At 49.8% G+C, this 20,993-nt stretch overlaps 1 long non-coding RNA gene across 2 annotated transcripts; it reads right to left on the minus strand.

Annotated features, from left to right (window-relative positions):
* Positions 1–3,569: 3,569 nt before the first annotated feature.
* LOC112984861 (uncharacterized) lies at positions 3,570–20,832 on the minus strand. 2 transcript variants are annotated; one of them, XR_010389878.1, is made up of 4 exons: positions 20,364–20,832; positions 18,202–18,260; positions 13,001–13,258; positions 3,570–12,539 (listed from the first exon to the last, which is right to left on the minus strand). It is a non-coding gene; the product is annotated as an uncharacterized LOC112984861 (long non-coding RNA). The 2 variants fall into 2 exon arrangements; XR_003259603.2 differs by having other exon boundaries at positions 18,202–20,832.
* Between the last annotated feature and the right edge of the window lie 161 nt (positions 20,833–20,993).

Genomic DNA, 20,993 nt, shown 5'->3' on the forward strand with positions numbered 1-20,993 from the left:
GGGGGCGGCTCGTGAGGGAGGGGCCGCGCGTGAGGGGAGGGCGCGCGGAGGGGGGGGGGCGGCTCGTGAGGGGAGGGCGGCGCGCGGGAAGGGGACGCTCGTGAGGGAGGGGGCGGCGCGCGGGAAGGGGCCGCGCGTGAGGGGAGGGCGCGCGGAGTGGGGGGGGCCGCTCGTGAGGGGGGGCGGCTCGTGAGGGAGGGGGCGGCGCGCGGGAAGGGGCCGCGCGTGAGGGGAGGGCGCGCGGAGGCGGGGGCCGCGCGTGAGGGGGGGGCGGCGCGCGGGAAGGGGCCGCTCGTGAGGGGAAGCCGCCGCCGCGCGCGGGGGCTCCGCGCCCCCTCAGCCTCCATTTTACCCGCCGCGGGGGGAGCCCGGCCGGGCGGGCCGCCCCCAGGGCACGTTTTGGGGGGGAGCGCAGCCCCCACCCCACCCCCAGCGTGTTTATCTTCGGCATTTGGGCGCGGGTACAACAGGGAGGAGGCTCAGTTCCCGAGGGGATGCCGATGTTTGGGTTAAAAGATGCTGCCTTGGGAGGCTCGCGTGTTTGCAGTGGCTGCCCAGCTTTCTGCCGGGCTGCGCGGTTTCTCGAGGCGGCCTCGCTCCCTCGCTCCGCTTTCCCGCTCACTGAGATCGAGCAGCGGGTCCATAAATCGCTGAGAAGTTAGGAGTGATGCTGCCTGGGCAAAGCTATAAACGAGACGGTGCCACCTCGGTGTCATCGCACAGACCACCTTTCTCTCAAGCGTGTTGAGTCCTCTTTTCCTTCAGATCCCCTTTTTTTTTTCATTTCCTGCAAATTCTCTCCACCGCTGTGTTTAAGTGTTGCGACGGTCAAACCAAGACTTCGTAAATCCTTTAATCGGGGGGGTTTCTCAGCGGTCGCCCCCCTTGCTCCATCCTGTTCTGCTACAAACACCAAACCAAGTGGCACGGTATCTTCCTTGGGTTTTGGGGAAAATACTGCAACTCAGCTAAAGACGGTATTGACCCATTTGGTGACTATGCTGCATTAGTGATTTGTACCTATTTTATTCTCCAGTCTAAGACCTAGCTCCTTTTCTGTGACCTACCTGCCAATCCATATTCCTCTCTTTTATATTAACATTCAATTATCCTTCCAAAGAAGAACGATTTTTCGCTTAGCTTTCGCCTCCGTGATGATACACTTACTGCTGTTTCCCCCTGTTCAGCATGTATCACACGTCCTGTTGTTGCCGTGTGCCGCTTTGCCGCGCTTGCCATCGCAGCGCGTGGGTAGGCGCGTGCGTACGTCCCTGCGGTGCAGCGCACGGCACCCTCTCAGAATTATAAATAAAATTCCAAACATCGTTAAACACTTTCAGTGATTAACTGTGAAGTTTGCGTTTTGCTGCCAGCTAGTTCAGGGAATTCAGTCAATTTCGTGGATCAAACTGCCCAGCGAGTTACTCTTGCTAGCGCTGTTACTGGTAGTCAATAGTAAACAACAGCAACGTCAAACTCGCTTCTTCAAAAGCTGTTATAGCCATTCCTTAAAAGTAGTGCTTGGTTCATGTTAGTACCAGCACGCTCAACAGTGGGATTTTGCCAGATTAATAAATATCTACTAGCACCATGGAGCATTTTTGGCTTCGCCTGGTGGGAGATCGTAACTATCCACATGGAGATTAATTTGAAAATAAAACAATGAGATAGGCATTATTGTTTAGATAATGAACATTTTTTAATTTATCTTATCTATGATAATGGTTTTGCTAGAGGCGCAACTTAAAAAGCTGCCACAGAATGTATTGGGAGTCACATGCTGCAATATGCGTAATCTCATATTCAAAACTGAAATAAAGGAAAGTAAGCATTTCTGTGTATATTCTCTGAAACTACGACTAATTAAATGTGCTCATTCTAATTACAAGAGACTTAATGATATGTTCAGTAATAGGATTGTAAGTGACACATTCTATCCTGACGTACATCTCAACTGGTTACATTGCCCACAGAGAGTAAATCTGTGCAGAATTTGACCCAGAATCATGAATGACATTAAATCTGCAAATTTACACGCTGCTAGGGTCAGAGAGTGGGACTTAAAAGTGTGGCACTGCTAGGAATGTTATCCAAAGCATAGACCAAAATTTCCTAAGACTGTTCAGTTAAAAGCCTAGAAATACTTCTGATAGCCTTCATAAAATAAGTTTTAAAACCGTAGGCAGTTCTTAGAAGTTAGTAACAATGTTATTGTTAATAATTAAGGAAATAGCAATAGATACTTTCCCTGACATCTTTTATCTAAGGCTATCAAAATTCTTTGAAAGATTCATTAGTTAATTAAGCTTCACAGCACTCCTGCGAGATAAGGGAGCGTTAGACTAGCACAGATAACAGATGAGGGTCAGAGTACAGGGCCATGGCACAGTTTCTAACCATGGGTACCTTGCATTTTTGGCAGTAGATCAGCCTGCTTTGCAGAGCAGTCACTGCGCCCAGCACTCATGCTGCAGAGCAGCAATGTCCTCCCAGACAGCAGTAAGCAGGTTATTTGCCTATATTACATAGGGGAAAGCAAAAGGTGTGGGGCAGCTTTACAAGGAAACCTGGGTCTGCTCTGATGTGAACTTGTAACTCGGGATCAGGCTGCGGTTAGACAGAGCCGGGACACACGTCACCACGCAAGCTCCCACCTCGGTCTTCACCTGAGCGACACGGTGCCTGGCCAGGCCTCCTGTTGCCCCGACCCCGGCGTGCTGGCTCGGCTTCCCCGCATCGGGACGGCCCTGCCTGGCCCACCGCGGGCTGTGGCTGTGCTGGTCCCTGCCGCAGCCCGGCCCCGCTCCCCGGCCCCAGGGCCCTCAGAGGAGTGGACTGCTCCTTGCACTGCGCCTGCTTCTGGCCGACGACCAGGTGGACTGTTTAAGACATTAATTGCTGAACAAACTATTCATTTATATGAAGCCAAATACTGTACCTCCTCAGGCAGCTGTTTTGTGCACTTTCACATGCTGCGTATGCTCTGAGCAGACTGAGTTTCCAGGTGAGCCATGTGGGAAAATACCACAGAGAAGGATTCCCACGGAGTCCAGGCAGACAGACCCCGAGCGGCCCAGGCCCAGCAAGGCTGAGCCTCTGACAGCCCCCCCGGCTCTCCCAGGGACTGTCGGCTCCCTCAGAGTAAAGCAGCAACGGGGCTTCTGGGTCTTGAAGTTCTGGGTTTTGTAGATCCATCCCTAGGTGCTTCGAGAGTGGTTTAGGTTTGCTTTGTTTTGTTTTTTAAGTACAGGGATATCATTTCTTATCTAGGACCAGAAAAAAATAACTCCGATGCAGAGTCCCAGCTTTTGCCAAGTCAGTAACTCACACTACGGAGGCACCTCCAGAGCTGTAGTTTTCCCAGTACAGGGGAAAACACCCCAGCGTTTTTAAGTCCCTCTGGATGAAAGATGGCATTTAGGAACTGGTAGCCGCCGCTAGCCACAGGTACAAGTGAAAGGTTAGGCTAGTTGCAGATTAAACTGGCTTCTTTGGCTTACATATAGCCAAAAAGCCAGAGGTTGAACTTCAGCCGGTTCAGCTCTAAATCACGGTGTTAGGCAATTCAATTCCAAACCAGACTCGCAGAATCTTTAATGAAGTTAACAGTCTGTACATAGAGCAACTGTTTAACGTAAATGTAGCATGCACAAAGGAGCAGGAATTCTTGTAAGACAACTGCGTGATTTTTGAACAATTTGTTGTAGTCTGTAACTGAGATGTCAGTGTTTGCAATGTGAAAAGTGTGGTAGCACTGCTGAGTTAAAAACTATTAATTCACACTTAAAAGAAGGAAGTTATTCTGAGACAAAAATTAATAGGCAAGACCTTAGTTTTTACATTTACTTATTTAAAGTAAATAACCACTTGTACCAGAGTTCATCCCAGGCATCTGAGCTGTCCACGTCTGATGGTGCCACCGTGGGTGTCACTGTCAGACCGGGGTTAATAGTCCGAGCAGCTCTGTAAGGGCTCCATGCAATGGTCACACGAGGAATCTTGCTGGAGAGGGAAACAAATACTTCTCAGCCTTTACCAAAGCTAATTCTTAGCTCTATTTGTCACCAAGATCTGCACATTAAAGCAAAGCTGGAAGTTTGGGGCCAAGCCTTTTTAAAATTCCTTCAAATCAATGTCTATCTATCTACAGAAGAAAATAAAAAGATCTTTTTATGAACCCTCGTTTCTCCCAAATGCTCAACATTTCCAGACAGATCCCGACCTGACATTTCTGTGAAGTTCAGAGGATCTGATTTAATGTTCTTGAAGTTGGAAGGTCAGTGCCAGGCTTTAATAAATAGCGAGGCTCTAGCTCAGCAATGGCAAAGGTAGTGCTCATTCATAATAATGATGTAGTGCAGCCATAAACTCCATTGCGAGCGCTGAGCAGTATACATATAAGAAGAGATTATTGATTGCAGCACATTAACAGATAACCTTGCCGAGAAGACTACAGATGACTTTTTCTGTAATAAATGCAAAAAAAAGGCAGCATCCTGAGAACATTCTTCTGAAGGGAATCGGCTTCTGCAGTGATTTCCTGTTGATAGGAAATAAAAGACTTGACAGATAATCTTTATCCTGATGCACATCGACTGTTAGAGAAAAGAAGGTTTCACTTTGGTTTCTCACATTTTACCTAATACAACATATCTCCTAATCTACTTCAGTGCCTTTTAGTCTTGTATTTATAGCAGTTTCCTAAAAGTACCAGAAAACTGCCTTATCTAGCCTCAACAGACTGTAGAAATAAGTTGCAAAATGATGGTCAGCACCATTAGCTGTAGCATTACTGTAGGTCATCTTAAAGACAGCGTGTATTTTGTTTGACACTTAATTAAATACATATCTAAAACTCACCTGGAGCCTGAAAATTTTACGGTCCTCTGAAGGACCTTACTTATTGCCATATTGACATCTTTTCTACAGGCACCTGTGCTGCAGCAAATAGAGAGTTTGTAGGCATCGATCCTACCTCTGGCACATAGGTGGGTACATCTACCTTCTGTTTTTTACACTTTCCATGCCTGTGTCCACACCCTCCCTGTGCAATTGCTCTTTCAGCATTTTGTGCTGAGATCTGCATGTGCGATGATAGGTGCAAATCCTCAGCGTCCCAGCACAGCGAGTTATTAGGTTCATACCTTGCTGGTCTGCTGGTTTTTCTGTGTCTGTTAGAAACGAAACGATAAGCTTTGAATCTGATTTACTTGCAGCAGCTATGCGCTGGTTCAACTGCGCTGGCATCCGTGGACTGACTTCCAACATTTGTTGGTCTAAATGAGATGCAACTTCGCCAAAGCAAGTTGTGATATTGATAGCAATGAGAGGAGACCCAGCTCCAAGTGTCTGCTGAGGACAAAGCAGTGACATCGCTCCTTCACCAGCAGCAAGTGCCAAATATCAGATGCAGAACTGTGCTAAGAGGGTGCACACAGTTGCACCCCCTTCATCCAAGACCAGTCAATCCTTTTAGTCTCACTTCTTTCCAGCACGCAAGGGCACCTCCCAGCCTGCGGTGCTGGACTGGCAACCTGCAGCTGGGCCGTGTGCCGGAGCCCTGCGCTGGGTGTGTGACGGCATTCAGCAAAACGCAGGAGGGTTAAATGCAAACCTGGAGGCGCTCACTTGATGTTGGTCTCCCTCAGCTTCAAGAGAAAGTGTCACGTGGGAATATGTAGCACATCTTCCGCAATGATTTTGCATGTTTCTTATGCCTTTTGGTTTGTTCTTTAAAAATATTTAGGTTTAATCAGTAAATCAAGACCGTTGATGCCAGGGCAGTCTAGGATCTGAGCAGCCAGTCGTAAGAGCTCTCTCTAGAGTCCGGAGATCGTCATTTTCAGATTAATCTTGGTCCCACGACCTGGATGCTAGCAAAGCCCAGGTGCTGCCGAGGCTCGGGGCAAGGCGGTGGTGGGCCAAGAGACAGCCAGGACGCGTGGGGCTCGCCGGCACTCGCTGCCAGCCGTGGTGGGCGGGAGGCGCTTTCTAAAAGCGAGCCCAAGCGGGGAACGCTCCGGAGCAAGACACGGGGTCTCCGTGTTCAGTCCAACGCCGCCTCACTCGCAAACGACTGTACCACGGCGCGCTTTTCCGGCGTGGTGCCCCCGGGTCAGAGCTCATCCGTGATTTGGTGTCGGGATCGCCAGCGGATGAAACACGACTGCTGCATTCTCAGAGTGGCAAAGAACTGTAAATGCTGATGAACATGAGATAATGGATCAGAAAATAACGGGAGGGAGCGAGTCAATATTTAATAAAGCTTATATCTGAGTGTAAAGCTACATTTTCTGATTGCAGGTTGAGGAAGAAGCTAGGCTAGATGTGCATCTCTACCAGCTTTAAACTCTCTGTAAAAACCATCATTACGAAAGAAGTATGAGAACCATTTTTTAAGATTGGACATTTTCTAGCCTCTGTGGATTTTTCTTTTATTAATTGCAAAAGGATTTTTCTCTCTTTTTTTTCCAGCTGCTGATCAGTGTGTGGTATCAAGGGATTGCAGTTTAATCTGCTTGCCGCCCCTCAGCTGCCTCGTCGCCCCAGACGGCCAACGCGGATAACGCGGCCTCTTGCGCAGGGGTAGCAGAGGAGCTCGGTGTGCTTGCACACAGAGTTCGGATATCAACGCCGCACAACTTCCCGTTGGTTTGCCCACCAAAGGCGCCTGGCAAAGAACTCCCGAGGTTTGTTAGGCAGGAGGAATACAATTAATTTAATTTTTCAGCTGATAGAAGCTGTTCAGAGGCATTAAATGAGTTTCAGAGCTCATGAGAAAAATATGGATGCCAATTTACGGGGCTGATTAATAACAGTTGTCTCACAGCGAAGGAGGGGGAAGGTTTTGCAAAAACTGCAGCGACTCATTCCCTGGCAGCCCCTTTTCCAGGTCTTGCCTTTAAAGCGCGATCCCTCACTCTCTCAGCTCTCTTGGCTGACGTGTGGCCGCGGCGCTGGGCTGCTGAGCAGCTGCATCCTTGACGGCTTGAGAAACGCGGGGTGCGAGCTGGCGAGCGCGTGCTGGGTGTGCGACTGCAGCCGGGGAGGTTCCCGCTCGCCCCGTCCCGTGCGCGCGTGGTCCTTCGGCGGATAGATGACGTTATGCGTTTAACAAGGCTGATGTTCAGCAGGCTGGTGCGGCTGTCCTCACGCCGCAGGCCCGCTCGTGGGGGGCACCGGTGTGAGGTGAGCCAGCCCCGCTCTGCCTTTTCCTTTCCGGAGGCCTGTGAGGCTCTGCCCTGCCGGCACCGGCACGAGGGACCGGGGACGCCGAGGGGCCGGTTCCCTGCGAGTCCCCCAGTGCAACATTTTGTCCTGGCGCTAAATTAAATGAAAGGTCAACAGTGCAGGTTTTCCAGTAAAACAAATTTTCCCCTTTTCCAGCCAACTCTGAGCGGCCCCAGCGCTGTTACAATCCGGGGACAGCACAAGTTCGCACTGAATTATTTACCACCTCGGCGAAACAGGGGCCTGAACGCAGCCTGGCTTGCGCCGGCTGAACCCAGGCACGGGTGAAGTGATGTTGCATGCGGGAGGCATAACGGAGACTCACTGCATCTTTAATAGCTCTGCTACAAGACCAGCTTGCAGGGAGGAGCGGTGCCGGGTCTGGGGGCATCAGCCAGACAACCTGCAACATCCCCCTGCCAGCCTGCGGCACAGCTGCCTCCGCTCCGCGTGTGCCCGCGGGAATGCCGATATGGGAAGTCCAGGCTCGGAAAGGGGCAGCCGAGCCGGCTGCCAGGATCACCATGTCCTCGACGAGCTGCGCTTTTCCCCAGCAGCAAGAAGGAGCCTCCGTGAGGATAAAGCTGTAGAACAGGGAACACGGGTTTCTTCACTATTAGCAAAATCATTAAAACGTATTTCCTGGGAAATAGGATAAGTTACAAATTGAGTCTTCTCTTCATATGGCGCAAAGCTGAGACTAAACCAAGATGTGCGTATATGTGTGCGCGCATGTGTATATTTGTTTAAGCCACGTGCCTGTGAACACATGCAGGTTGGAACTACACCCTCTTCAGCGTTTCGAAGGAAATGAAGCTGCTGCTGGAGGAAATATTGAGAGAGGGGCAGCAGTTGCTGCCTCCTTTTGGCTGGCGTTCGAGTGCTTGCATTGCAAATCGTATCATTCAGCCGCAAAACCAGGCCAAGCTGGTAATTACTGCTCGTGATGTGAAACGGGGATTGAGTGTGACCAGTGGCCGTGCAGAGAGCTAAGATGTGTGTGAGAGAAAATGCTTATTCAGAAGGATTTCAGGCCGTGTCCTGAAACGGACTGCAGCACCGCTATTTAGCGGAGCCCTGTCCGTCCGCGGCGGCTGCGCGGCTCCTGCTGACTCGGCTGCTCTTTGCCCGGCTTCTCCTCGCAGCGAGCAGAGATGCTGTGGTGCCCGGCCGGGTGGGCGACCTCGGCCTCGGGGCCAAGCGGGCGGCTAAAGCAAGCACAGAAAACAGGCGTTGTCCTCCCCGAGCCGCCTGCCCGCTCCGCGTTGCCTTTGCCAGTCACGGGGCCTCGTCCGCTCCGGAGGAGGAGGACTTTGGGTGTTTCAACCCGTATCTCGGCAGTTTGGTCACTTGCTCCCGCTAGTGAGACGTGTTTGGCTCTCTCCTCCATCAAGGAAGATGTGCTGCTTCCTCTGGCGATGCTTGGAGAAAAGAGTGAGCTTAATCCCCGGAAAAAATCAGGGCTGTGAATGCAGACTGCAAATATGCAGTGCTCAGCATTGGAGGTTTCGGCACTGAAGGCCTGGAGAAGGGTCAAGCTCACATTTTGCCCTCCGCACCTCCTCTTGGCCAGTTTGGGCTGCCGTCTGCCGAGCAGGCTGCTTCCCTGGGCCCGCTGCCGGACCCCCACGTCTCCCCACGGCTGCAAGGGGACCTCGGTGCTTGACTCCCCGCCGGGGCCGCAGCATCCGAAAGGCAGCGCGGAGCGACGGGGACCGAGACGGACGGTCCAAGGCATGGACAGAAAGACATTGCAACACGTGGGGCTCCTCAGCCAGGGGCGCGACAGCCGGGAGGTGACGGACAGGCGTCTGTGCAGCCGTGGGGAGCCACCACGGTGCCAGTGTAAAGCTAAAGGAAGTGTTTCTCCACGCAGCTTGCATTTAACCTTTGCAATTTGTTAAAACTGTGGGATCCCAAACTGGCTGGAGCTGCAATCTCCAAGCGCGAGTGTCCACAGTTACTTGCCGGTGTAGAGAAGAGCTCTGTGAAAGCTGGAATGCGAGAACGGCTCTCGCTCAGATCCATGGACACGAAACCCCTCTCCTGCACGTCTGCAGCCTTGGAACTGTGACCACCTGTTTGCTGTGCGTGTTTGCAAGTGCTTTAACACAGGGCTAGCAAGGTTGTTGCAGGGTCCCACGCGACACGAAGCTGCAGAGAGTCCTGCGCTCCTCTCCTCGCTAAATGTTCAGTTCCTCATTTGAGAAAAACACGTAAATAAACAACCACCCCGCCTAGCTCCTAACCGGCTTTCCTCCGCGAAAAACGGGTTCAGGAGAGTTATTGGCTTTTCGTGGTGTGGGTGTGATTAATGAGCTTAATCATAGGATACTTTGATCCATCTCTTGTTTTTAAGGATAGTCAAAAACAAGGAGAACTGCTCCCCTTTGTGTTTTTGTAATTTTGTTAATCATGGAAAGCAGTGAGACTTCTGCAGAGTCGGCACTTGCATGCGTTATAAAACATATTTGCAAAACACAACAACAACTGCTTTTATATTCTGAAGCCAGAGAGTATATCCCAGTTGGCAGAAAGCTCAAAGGAAGTTTATGAAACCCCAAAATCTTGCAGGAATTTAATTAAACTTTAATCTGGGCAACACTCATACACCTCTGCCTATACAGTGTCAGCTCAGGCAGAGCTGCTCCACTTGGTCTTCCAGATTTCAGCTTTCTGACCGCTCGTCCTCAAGCCTGTCCACATTTTCTCACACCGTTCAGCCCTCCGGGTGGGAGACAACCCGACCTGAGCGAGTCCCCCAGCCCTCCCAGTCCCTTCGCGCTGTTCGACGCTTGTGAGCAGAATGGGGAGAAATCAGCCTTTCTGTGGGCACCTGGGAACAGGTCCCGGTCCTGGTGCTGTGGAAGCAGCTACTGAACAAACCCAACCTGCAGCTGGCAAATAGGGTCCAGGTCTCCGCACAGCAGTGCCCTGGCCTGAGCCAAACCCTTGTCCGGCAGCTGCGGTATCGCGTTATTGGAGGCGACATGATCTCGCTGACGCACATCTGGCGTACGGAGACCCGCCGGTCCCCTGGGATGCTCTCCGGGGGTGCAGCAGGCACAAGTCACGGTGCTCGCTCGGGTCTCAGACAGCCCTTGTGCTATATACGGAGCTGAAAACACGCAGACTTCGGGCTAACCCTACCCCCGCCCGCAGCCGCCAGTTCGGAGCACCCTGCCCGGATTTTCGCCCGCATTTCCCCGCGGGAGCCGACCTCGCTGCACCACCGCGGGCTGCGGGAAATCTGGGGAAATCGCTGCTGAGGTGAGCGAGGATCCAGCAAGCCCCACCAAGGGCCGACAAATCAGAGTAAAGGAAGGAAATGAAGGGAAAACTCAGACTGAATTTAAAATTTTAACACCATTTTGTGTCCATTTCTGCCCGATATCCCGACACTCAGCCCTTCCAGCGACCTTCTGTGATACATTGACAGCAATAATTGCAAAAATAGGAATAATAATAGCAAAGGCTGAAAAGGCATCGCTGTTCACACCAGCATCCCAGAGCATTACGCTAAGTGTTGCCGATACCCTTGTTTTTGACATAGCATTTTAGTCCCGAATTTGCAAGTTAGAAACTGGACTGATGTAGCCAGTTCAAACAGTTTGGGCATGTTCAGGTAAGCACAGCTGTCAAATACCGGTGCCATCCAGCTGTGCATTGCAGTAAACAGGCAGGGCCAAATCCTGCACCGACTGTGAGAGCAGGAGAATTCAGCGAAGCCGCTGTGTGACTGTGATGCCGTGCGGGTGCAGATGAAAGAGGACCTTCATCGTTTTAACCACAGAGCTATTTTATGTGCAGCCTTTTGGACAAGACTTGTGTTCCTCCTTTGGACAGCTACTAAACTACACTTTAGACTAATTACAGTCCAGCCGTCGCTGCCGTTGGCTGCTCTTCTCTAGCCAAACTTAGCCCGTGTCCCACATAAAACGCAGAATGACAGCGTTGCAAGTCTCTTTTTGGAGCAACGATGAAATAACACGTATTCGGGCATCGAGAGGCCGCGTGACACACGGTGAGGCTGGCCGTGCCCGGGCAGCCCCGCAGAGGCAGCGTCCCCGTGTCCCCGCTCCCAGCCTTTCCCTAGCCACAGGCTCCCGACGTGCGCTCAGGGCCGTGCTCCCCCGCGGGCTGGACGCCTAGCCAGGACGAGCAGGACCCGGCTCACTCCGAGGCCAGCGGTTCTGGTGGGAAACGCGGCACTCGGCGACCACGCTGTCTGCGTGCCCTCGGCTCGGAGGAGCCTCCGTCCCACGGATGAAGGAGAACAAACCCAGCAGGTCGCTTCGCCGTGAGCAGCAAGTCAGTGCTGTGGCTGCCCACGAATCAGTTCAAAGCTGTAACTTTTTTTAACGGCATAAGCAAGACAGGCAGCAGCAGCCATTCCGTAATTTAAACAAGTCCTCAAAATCCCTGGCCTCCTTCCTCTTTTTTTTTTTTTTTTTTTTTTGGCAAATGCCAGAAGCATTTTCTGCAGAAAAATGAAAATCGCCGCTGGCCAAACCACCAGATTTGCGCTCGTGGTCCGTTGCACCCCTCAGCCCCGCGGCCCCGCGGCTGCAGGGTCTCTCCCGGGGTGGCCGTCCCCCGTCCACGCTAGCGGCTCTGCCAGAGCGTCCAGTGCTTAAAGCGAAGCTGCGATGAACAGGGCAGGAGTTGAGCATGTTCAAGGTGAAGTCCTTCGGAAGGAGGGAGAGTCCCAGCTGGCAGAGAGACTCGTGGAGGTTTATCACCCCTCGCAGAGCAGCGGGGCAAGCCAGCTCTCACGCTTTGCAGAGAGGAGGCAAAAGTCCCCAAATTCCTGCAAGGGTCAGGAAACACACGCTTAGTTCCTAATTGCTTTCGTGGGAAGAAGACAGAAAGGAAGGCGGTGGCTCTTCCTTGCCCCACCGGCGCGAGGCAGCCCGCGGCAGCGGGAGGACCTCCCCGCAGGGAGCCCGCCGCGCGAGCCGAGAGTGCCGGGGGGACGAGCTCCCCTCGGTGCTTTGCCCTTTGCTGGTGGCGGGTGGTTATGGATCAGAGCACTCTGTTCACAAAGCGGTCTATGAACAACCCATAACTTCTCAAACCTATTCATTGTTTGCTAAATAACATCAGTGGATTTTCTCGGCTGGCAGCTCCCCTGCAAGCTGCCGTCTGTGGGTGCCCCGCAGGCACCGGGGCTGCGTCACCTGCCCGGGGATCCCTCTGCTCCCTCTGCACAGCTGAGGATCCCAGCTCGCCGTTCGCTTCCTCTTAAAATTGTACAAAAATCGTTTGGATTAGGTGCTTCAGTGACTGGTCCCATGACAAAATGTTTTCTGTAATTCATATAAAAAAAAGAAGGAGCAAGGTCAAATTCAAGTAAGGTGAACTGATCACCATATTTAAATTAATACTGACAAAAAAAATTGCTGTAAAGTCAAGTAATACTATGCGAATAAGGAGACAAATGAAGTAGCATGGCTAGCTAAAAAGGAATGAGTTTTCCATTTTTTGAACTTGGAGAATAAATTCAGAAAGGTTTTTTTTTTGACTTATTATAAAATGCCATTTGGGTTTTCGGCAATAGAAGGAATTACATATTTTTGACTCCATTATTGGTGACAGAAGTATTGTTCGTACAGTGCTCGCGAGATCGTGCCCTTAGAGGTCTACTTCCATTTGAAATGATCTGTTTGTGAGGTTAGAGACAGTTTGGCAACTCATTACTTCGTGCTCACAAATTCTTTTTCATCTGAGGATCTCAGAGTAGTTTATAAACATTAATTAAGCCACGAACCACTTGTGTTGGGCCTTCTCGTACTCGCTGAACAAGTGCATCGCCAGAAACAGAGCTTGGCCAGGTTTGTGCAGGGAATCTGTAAAACCAGCAGGGATCCAGGCGGGAAGGATCCCAGGGACGCGACACCCGCAGCTTGCCGGGGCGGACGAACCTGCCGCTCCGCAAACGGGAGCCGTGCGGAGAGGAGAGGACAGGAGAGACGAGCTGAGTTCCTTACAGTTTGGAGAATATCCTTACAGACATACTGTGGCAGATCTGAAATAAATACAGAAAGAGTAGGAGAGCAAAACCAAAGGAAACATTTTTTAAGGGCAGTTTTAAAGGAAATTCAGGCAATCTTCTTCGCTGCAGTGCTGACTGCAAACCACGTAAGTGCAGCACCACAAGCCCTGTGGCAGCAGCCGGTTGCAGGGGCCTGGCACACGTCTGAGTACCAGGGCAACCTTTCACTCTTGCAGGCAGCGACACAACGGGATCCCTTAGTGGCTGCACACCAGAGCGATGAGTTACTTTCCCGGCAGCCACTGGCCAAGGTTACTAAATGACTGCAGCTGAGGATAAATACTGTTAAGTCCTCAGATCTGGATCAGCAAACAGAGGGCAGAAAACAAGGATTTCTCCTCAGCAAGGAAGGAGCAAGTCCATACTTCTTGCAAGATGCACGTTCGTTTGCCTTTCTGTGGTCTGGTGACAGTTTTTAGTCAGAGAGGTCTTTGGACTGGGTTTGTGGTTGCAGAGCCTGAGACTGTTGGTGACGGGGACAGAGGCCTCGTAGCAGAAGGGGCCGAGGACGCTTTCTGCCCTCGATCACTGCTAGTGAGTGGTCACCTCCTGAAGAAGCAGAGCTCTCAAAGGAAGCGACCCAGAAGACCAGCAGCTTGTGGCCAGAGAGCACACCTAGGGCCTCTTTGGCCATGCTCTTTGGAGGGCTGGCTGCTAGCCTGGTCCTAACCAAAGCATCCCTGCGTGGGAGAAGGATCAAGGAAAAAGAAAAAGTGCAGGGAGAAAACCCTTATCATGGAAGACAGCTAAAGAGGCGACTGTGAGAGCACTGCGGAGAAAGACACCCATCAGCAGATGAGAAGCTGAGCTGAGGAACAGGTTTGTTGCCCTGTGAAATGAGGAGGCATTGCAGGAGGAAGAGGAACGGTGAAGCACAGATGGGAAGCTAATCCCTCAAGCACTGAGGAAGAGAGATAATAACCAGGGAGTGGAGCTCGCAGGGAAAAATTATGCCAAATGATGATCAGATTGCAAGAGAGGACAAAACCCAGAATGATTTATGTGCTGAAGAAAGAGCAAAAGGAAAGGAGTGGAGATTCCCACCCATCCAGCTCCTGCAACTGAAACGCTCTGCATTAAGAAGGCCTCCCCGGCAGAGCAGATATCGGGAAGGAAGGATGTGCCCTCAGCCGGGGCAAAGCACCACATGCGGACCTGAGGAACGGGAAAGGCCACGGAGACACATCACCCTGTCGGATTCCCGCTGGGGTGGCCCGGAGGTGAGTGTACGAGGCAGGGAAAACAGCTGAGGAAGGAGGAGGCCGGGGGACTCCAGGGGATGGAAAGCACAAATCCCATTGTAAGAACTGCACCCAGCACACTGCGGATGGCTTTCATCACTCACATCCAGGAAACACGAAAGCAGACGCAAAAATAGAGCAGGCTGCTGGAATAATTATGGGAATGGAAAACCTGTCAGAATGATACTGGAAGAATGTGGCTTGTCTCATGTAACAAAAGGCAATACTCTTGCTCTCCTTATATATGTAAAAAGAGCAGAGAAGTAGTTGCTATTTAAGCTAAGGGGTAAAATGTGCATAAGAACATGCATAAGGTGTAATGCAGGAAAGGAACATAAGGTGTAAACTGGCTATGGATTTATTCAGTCCGCAAATTACAGGTTGCATGACAAGTCCAGCCTATCCAGCCAAAATCTATTTTACTATGGCTAGATGTCATGTCGCACACGTAGGAGGGAGGTTTTGCGTGCAGAATGAGACCAAACCTGCCCCATGGAGGCTTGTATCCCGAGAGGTGGGAACCTGGGAAAGCCCGTGGGCCACGCTGGGCACGTAGCACAGCACGAGGTCCCAGGAGGGTAGCAAAAAGGCTGATGCAATCCTTTGTACAGACCAGCAGTGAGCAGGATACTTATCACGAGCTAATCTGGCCAAACCATGCCACTTCCACGTCTCAAATAGCTAATTCAGGTGGGGTAAACCGAAGCGTATTCCAGGCACGGCTCCACAACAAATTATCGCGATGTAAATCAGGATGTAAACTGCAGTAACTGTCCGTCTTCACCTTTCTCTGCTACAATTAATGCTGTGCAGCTCGTCCCCCCTCATTAGGAGGGGAACGGTGGGGCGGAGGCGGCGCGTGCATCGACCCCGGAGGAAAAGCGCAGGCCGGGGCAACTCTTCAAGGCAGCACAGGAAATCCCTCAGCTGCTTGAAAAATCCGAGGTGTTTTAGGTAAAACTCTAAATTGCCAACAAAGTCACATGCCGCTCCGCAAGCAAGCAAAGCCATTGCCAAGTGAAAACATGGAAACTGCTCCCAATGGTCTAATTGCCCCCTTTAAGTCATGGCTGCACCAGAGCACAACTATTTCACCATCTCTCTCTCTCTCTATATATATATATGTATTTCACCACCAGCTGTGGTGTAGCAGACTGCCTCGAGGCCGAACTCGGGATCCTGCTGCCATTACGCTGAGGAGAGTTATTCTAGGTCGGTGTTAGGGAACCGTATCCGAAGGACATCATCCAGTGCTTCATTTCTTGATTTCTGCTACTTCTCACTCCACCAAATGCTTGAAAACATCCACCACTTGCAGAATTATTTCTCTTTCTCAATACATTTAATTTTAATCTGTGTTGCTTGGTGCACATGGCGGTTAATGTTGTCAAATTCGCTAATTTGTTGCAATCACTAAGTTTCTTGAACTCCTTCCCAGTCTTTTTTTGACATGGTTCTGTTTTTTTTGGGGGGGGGGTTGTTTGTTTGTTTGTTTTTGATGAACTGGAACAAGACTCACAGCATAAACCAGATTTGTTTTGTAATTTCAAATCAGATGATTGCTGAGTATACACTAAACACACACATGACTGTGTACATGACTCTGACACAATGACTGATTGTCTGGGGTGTAGCGGTGCTGTTTTCTCTCCTGCTTGAACATCCATATGGGTGGTTGTGTATATTCAGCACTAACTAAAAATATGTATTTGCACACTCTGTATTGTCTTGTTAATTCTGTGCTTCAAGGCACAATAAGTATGTCTAGAAACTCAATTTTGTGTTAGGATGATGGTCCCAAAATAATTTACCAGCTTGATATCCAGCACTGAATTGTTTGTAGTTATAATTTTGAGAAGCGTAAGCCATTTTTGTGAGACATTTGTCAGAAGCATGTCCCATGGGTTATGTTAAACATGCCAAGCATAAAGCTAGAGTTGTCCCAGTACAGCAAATGCAATCCCATTGACTTTACTGGAGATGCAGACAGATCCAAGCGGGGTGCACAGCCCTGCAAACAGAATCGCTTGCGCGCTGTCTGGCAGCACGCTGTCACGCTATACTGCGATGCAAAGCAGCGTACTGGCAGTTTTCATTCCCAGTACAACCACTTGCAGCGAAAGGACAGGGAACTTTCTGTTTCATGAGAGGAAGCTTCTGATCGGAAATTTGGCTTGCACTTTGAAACAATTGGGAACGCATCACGGCCAGACTCTTCACTGCTCGTACATTTACTTAGACAGGAGGATGTGGCTCGGAGGGCATACGGTGCTGAAGTGGGGCAGATTTGCTCATGGAAATCAGAACTTTAGTATCTACTGCCATATTCGTGAGGCCAAGAATTCTTCATGTGACCTTCCACTGAACACAACGCTTGTAAATTTACTGGGTTTCTGTAAGACTTTTCCTACATGCCTAAACACCCATTGCCTCGTGATTCCTGACTGGCAGCGATGGGAGGGTAGGAAAGAGAGCTGTGACCCCGTAACGTGCCTAGCCCACCCACCTCTGATTTGGTGCTATGGAAACAATAAACTGGCAGGAGCTGTTCCACCATGATGAACCACCAGCACAGAAGAGACGATGCCTTGGCTCCACGTGCTCTTAGTTTAACGCTCCCCCTTCTCAGGGACACTGCAGATGGCTATTCCTTTTACACACCAACGTGCAGGACTGCGTGGCATTGTAAGTGCTCTCGGAAGTCTGCACCGCTGGAAGAACATCTCCCAGAGACTCAGGAGCCACGACCTAACACAAAGATAAGCATGTCCTTGGAGCTCCCTCCATGAAACGCAGAGCCAAGAGCTGCAGGTTAAGAAGCAGCAGCACTCTCGTACAACAAGCTATGCCGGGGGGAGGATGCTGCCCGGCTGAGCATCTCACAGGGAAACATCTTCTGACTGCTCCAGTGGGAGCCACCCACCACCATGCCGACACGAACCTGGCCTGCCCTGGCAGGAAATATTTTCTTGAGAAAGATGTTAAGATCCCAGGACAAACCCCGTTAACATGGTCCTTAGCCATCTAAATTGTCTCTCTACATTTGGACGGTTATTAGATTTAGATGCTGAGGGTGCTGTGTATGAAAGAACTGGGGAGAAGTGGGATGCATTAATGTCAACTGCCTCCTCTCTCTCCCTCTTTCTTCTCCATGCTGGCTAATGAAAGAAAGATTAATCCAATTGTGTAACACCAGATACAAGGAAAAAAATCTAGGATTAGGTAATGTAGTCCAACTAAAATCAACTTGTTTCCAAGAGTACTGCAATAGCCATAGACAGAAAAGTGTCTAAGATGCTTTTATGAGGAGACTTGGCGTTTCTGAGCTGAATAACAAAAGCCAAAGAAAACTTAATAATGAATCAAAGTATTTAAAGAGTAAAGGTATGCTCCATTCGCATTTCATCTGCATGTGTATGGTATCTGACTGTGTATAAAGTAAAATATATGATCACAAATGCTCAAGTTTTCCTGTACTTGTTTAATGCAGTATCTTCTTCCATGCAAGGGCAAGGGCATGACTGACGGTCTGACTGAAAGTTTCCATCTGTTGACATGAGAGTAGCAAAAGCACAGCAGCATTAAGATTGTGCTTCTCTCTGGCTTCTTCTTTTCTCACAGATATCACCTGATAGTAAAATCCGAAAATTGAGGGCAGAGCGTGCTCACACGTACCTTTTGAAACGCTTTACGTGGAATTATTTTCAGCATTTCAGTTTAGTCAGTGTCTCTCTCTGCATGACTCCCACACAGAGTAACAGAAGGCCCATTATGAAAAGAGAAAAAATATTTCAGTAAGCAAAAAAAACCTGGCAAGTAAACTAGGGGTCATCTGTAGAAGGATATGGCACCTAGTCAGTTCTAAAACAAAATTAGAATTCTTACCAAATTGCTGTTGTGCTTTTAGGCACTATGAAAAACCTTCCTAAGCATTACCAAAGTTTTTAAAAAGCAAACATTTTATACAATATAAATTATCCTTTAAAACATGTTACAAAAGTTAAGCCCCTTGAAATTAAATATTGAAACACATGGTTACAAAGGTAACATAGAAAGATCAGAGTTGGCCAGTTTGTTGTGCAATATGGCTCTGAAGAGGAGAAGCGGCTGATTTCCTACAACGTACTGGAGATCAGTCACTGACGTGGGTACCGGAATTTGCAGGTGGGCCTCGTCACATTAATATCTGAGATACAGGGTCATGTAGTGCTCAGTACTCACGGATAAACAGATTACCAGATTTGGAGTCTGGAAAAACAGGTTTAGAAATAACACTTTGTTTTAACAGTTGCTCTTCTAGCCTCCTCTGTAGTGCTTCCTAGGAGTTCTCCTTAATGAATAGCTTGTTCCTGCAGGACTCAGGCTAATTGGCCATGCCCTATTTGTTTCTTTTCTCTTGCTGGATCTTACCATTGTTGTGGATTTTATTATTTACACTGGGATTTAGGTTTATTAAAAGGTGTTGGGAAGGTGTTGGTCCTGTGGCCTGGTCGTGGTGTCACCTACAGTAGAAGTTCTGTGGATGATTCTGGACTATACGTCACTACATGACTGCCTGAAACTGGGGCTTAGATCCAACACGGGTGGTCCTCTCCAGTCCTCCACTTCTAAAAGGTATCACAGAACTCAGAGGTATTCATGACTAGATAAATAATGGAGAAAATGTACATGAAGATTTGTGACATTCGATTCAATATTAAGATGAGAAAAATAACGTTACAGGACTTTAAGAACCAAAGCTATCCATTTATGTGCATGTGCAACTGCTGTGATTATTGCACAACACGTAATACTGTGGAGGGTGAGAGAGCTGAAGTTAATAAAAGAGAAAACTCATTGTCTTGAATTATACACAACTCACTACAATTTGCTATTTCAGCCAGACAACATTAGTGTTTATTGCATTTCTGTACAAATTGATTCATCCTTCCTCTTTACGGCAGTTAAACAAATTAGTGCCATTTTTATTCAGTCTGATTCATTACGTGAAATTATAAGCTTCAATTTAATTAGTAAATTTAAGACTTAGGGAAAGGAGCTCCATTTTGCCCTAAAAATCTGACAGTAGGAGTTCATTTCCAGGACTCAGTTCAGTATTCTCAACTACGGTCATGAAAACGAAGCAATGTTGCCACCTACAGACTGCCTCAAACTATCAAAAAAGTGAACAAAATGGTAACTTGATCTGAAACTGGACCACAGACACAGCTGGTGAGACTAAACATACAGTCTTCCAGTTAATCTGCAGATGCAATTTTCAGTCAACAGAAACACTGGATATGTTAATATTATATCATCGCAGGCTCCAGATGATTTAAAATAAATGTTTTTGATGTATGAAATATTCAAGAAATATAAACTCTGCCTTTGAGGAAACATCAGTGTATTCTTCAAATAAAATTTAATAGCCAATAAATCATCTAAAATTCTTTACAAAAATTCTTTACAAACATGCTAAAAATTATTTTTAAACCAGTAAGTGAAGCCTTTACATCCTGAAGTTTCAGACATGCATATCACAGCTGAGGGAAAAACTGTGGTCCCTGAAATTTCAAATGAGCAAAAGAAAAAAAATGCAATGCTTTCAGCAAACTTGTTCCGAGAACTTTCAAGGTCCTGATTTTCGAACAGAAATACAGCCACTTTAGCAGGGCCGGGCCTCGCTTTCCCAGGAGTGCTCCTGTTCAGCGGGAAGTCAAAAATAGGCTCTGACTCATGTGCTGACATTACCGTGATTATGACTCAGGCTCATGACTACTCTGAAAAGTGGCTGTAAAACTTATGACGGTGCATATTCCAGCAGGCCCAGGGTGCTGGGTATGACGCCACTGACTCACGTGTCGACCAGCAGGCGCTCCTGTGCAGTCGCAGTCGCGTTGCTCCTCAGAGGGAGCAGGTCCACCACGGCCTCGCATGCCTGCTGCCGGCCCTGGTGGCTGCTGTGAAGGGTAGGGGAGCAGCAGGCCCTCGGGTGTGCCAGGGAGTGGCTGCGGGGGTTTCTCAGCCCTGCCCGTGCGGCTGCAGGGCCGCTGCTGACAGGAGGCCGCGCAGGACCATGACCCACGCTCCCCACAGCACAGCCGCCATCGCGCACTGCGTTTCTTCACCCTCCCTCCCTCGTACCCAGCCTTTCACACGACAGAGCGTGTGCTCTCAGGCATCTTTTAAAATAAAGGGGGAAAAGCTACTCAATCGGGACCGCACCGAGCCACGGGGCCGGGGGGAGAACCGAGAAAAAACGGCCACCGCAGTCATCAACCGCCACCAACGGCCGCCACACGCACTGCCTCAAGATGGCGTCCCGGCCCTGACGTCACGGGCCGCCAGCGGCGCCCCCGCCCCGGCCAGCGACGCACTCGGCCCCGCCCCTCGGGTTGTCCCCGCCCCCTCGTGGGCGGGGCCGCGGCGCGCAGCGGCCGACAGCCCCGCCCCCGCGAGGCCCCCGCGGGGCCGGGGTGCCCGCGGCG

This window comes from Dromaius novaehollandiae, chromosome 7 (assembly GCF_036370855.1).
Source record: "Dromaius novaehollandiae isolate bDroNov1 chromosome 7, bDroNov1.hap1, whole genome shotgun sequence".
In the NCBI taxonomy this organism is placed as follows: domain Eukaryota; kingdom Metazoa; phylum Chordata; class Aves; order Casuariiformes; family Dromaiidae; genus Dromaius; species Dromaius novaehollandiae.